At 35.6% G+C, this 2,461-nt stretch overlaps 1 pseudogene; it reads left to right on the top strand.

The window, feature by feature from the left end:
• Positions 1-1,485: 1,485 nt before the first annotated feature.
• On the top strand, positions 1,486-1,629 carry LOC122028442 (annotated as a pseudogene).
• Positions 1,630-2,461: the final 832 nt, after the last annotated feature.

Genomic DNA, 2,461 nt, shown 5'->3' with positions numbered 1-2,461 from the left:
ATAGTTAAGATAAACTAATACCTAATTACACTACGACCTTCCAATGGTTTGTTCCTTTCCATTTTGGTCGTGAGCTACTGTTTATAATTTATAAGGTACTGATAACATGATCCTCTGTGTGTGACACCACACACCATGTTATCTACAATATAAATTAATTGAACAACTACATTTATCATAAATGTAGACATTTGACCAATGTGATTCTTATTTCTAGATAAATGTTTATACCAAAAGCTAGACTTTTAGTATACATCCTAACACATAGCTCTCAGTCTACTCCTGGTCAGCTTCTTAATCGGTTGGGTCCCCAGGGCTCAACCCCTACTTCTCCTAAGCATAACTCCCAATATACTCCTGGTCAACTTCTTAGCTGGTCGGACCCCTAAGGTTCAGTCTCCACTTCTACTGGGCATAGCTCTCAGTCTACGCCCAATCAGCTTCTTAGCCGATCAGACCCCTAGGGCTCAGTCTCCACTTCTCTTGGGCATAACTTCCAATCTACTCCCAGTCAGACCAAGTGCAGTTGAGCTATTTCTAGGAGACAACATTGTCAAGGAATCACAACTACTTGTCAAAGAATAATGGCTATTTATCAGGGAATTTCGATTCTCTGCCACCTGCATGAAGCAGAGCTTTCCTCTATCCAATGGGAGTCCGGCGTACATCCTCTCTCACCCGACATACCCTGACACCCGACGTTCTTTGACGTCTCATAATTTCGAAGGTTATGAGAGATAGTATAAAAAGAAAGGGCATCTCAGTTGGTCAAGTATGGGTACAGACACACATCTATTGTTCATCTTCTTTCTTCACTTTTCACCTCATGCTACTCCTGACTTGAGCATCGGAGTGCCTATGCCAAAGGCCTCTTCCCTTGTTCTCTTCTTAACGCTCCTGTGTGATTTCTTGGTGTGTGCGTAAGCTCGAGGGTACCATTGGCAATCTTCTCCCCCTGCTCTGCCTGAAGGTGAAAGGCCTGCAACACTTTTGTAGGCCCTAGATCTAGGTCCTCTCTTCATCAACATTTCTTACCCTCGTCACCAGCTCACACCATTCAATTCAACTTCTGGATATATGAATCTGCCACATTTACTAACTAATTTTGATGAAGTCTAAAATAAAATTACGTTAATATCCTTTTTTTCATACCAAAAATAATTTCAAGATTTATTAGTAATTTTTACAAATGCATCAATCAAGGATCTAGAGTTCAAAACTCAACTGCGGTGTATTATTAAGAATTTTCTCATTAATTAATCAGTAATCTATAATTCAAGACTTAGCTACGACATATTATTAGAAATTATTCTCATTAATTAGTCAGGGATGTAGTGTTTGAAACTCAGCTACGACATATTATTGAAAATTGTTCTCATTAATTAATTAGAAATCTAGAGTTCTCTTTAGTCTCATACTTTAGAATTTGTAGAACTGTGAATAGAGAAACTTTTATAAATACCTTGGGCTGACGATGTTAAAAGTATATTTTTCTTGACTTTTTGGCTAAGATCAAATATGGTATTAAATTAATTTTTTTATAAGGGGGGTTCGTTACAGTAGCTTACTGTTGAAATTCTCGAGTGTCATCCTAGCATTACACTATTGTATAGGTCTGTTGCACCCTTACCCAATTTATGTGCAACCCTTTGGCTAAGATTAAGTGTAGTATTTATTCTTATTAGTTTAATATTTGATATAAAAAATTAAATTAATTTTTTTAGGAAGGAGAGTCCGTTATCCGTATGCGTTCATGTATTATATTACGCACGCAATCAACGATGGAGTCATGTATAGCTTTGGTCTATTTTCTATGGGCCAATTTTTATTTACTCAGATCTCTCCTTACATTGCCCAACCTGATATAAGAAGTCTAGCTCACGTAACGCAGGTACACAATCGCTAGTTTTAAATAAAAAGTGTCTATCTTACAATATAAGAAAATGTGACCCTACATATAGCATGTGAGTTTTTTTTTATTTAGAATTTAGGTTATAATATGTAGGTTAAAGGATATAAAAATTATATAAAAAAATCAACAGTTGGGATAATAAAACTCATGTTATATAATAATGATAGTTTCATATTTTTACGTGTATGACTAATGACTTGGTGGTACGCTAAGCGTTAGTCTAGATGTGGCTAAGTTATCTCTTCGTGTGTATTTGATTTTTTCTTTAAAATAAAATAATAAAGATATGATGATCTGAAATATGAATTATTGATATCTATTTATCAGTATTGATGGATAGAATACGATTTCCCAAATCGCATAGTTGTTATATTTATCAATCGAAGGTAGTTTTGGGATTGTCGAAATGGTGCATAGTTCACCTTGATTTATTTTCTATTTTACCCTTCCTAAAATTCGTAACAATCATCCCAAGCAAAAAAAACTACTCTGAACCGTGCCGGCATTTTCTTAGAGAAACTGACATTCATCTGAAGTAAAGGCAGCAGG

This window comes from Zingiber officinale, chromosome 10A, assembly GCF_018446385.1.
Source record: "Zingiber officinale cultivar Zhangliang chromosome 10A, Zo_v1.1, whole genome shotgun sequence".
In the NCBI taxonomy this organism is placed as follows: Eukaryota; Viridiplantae; Streptophyta; class Magnoliopsida; order Zingiberales; family Zingiberaceae; genus Zingiber; species Zingiber officinale.
Note: the sequence above shows the minus strand (reverse complement) of the source record. Positions and strands in the feature narration are given on the sequence as shown.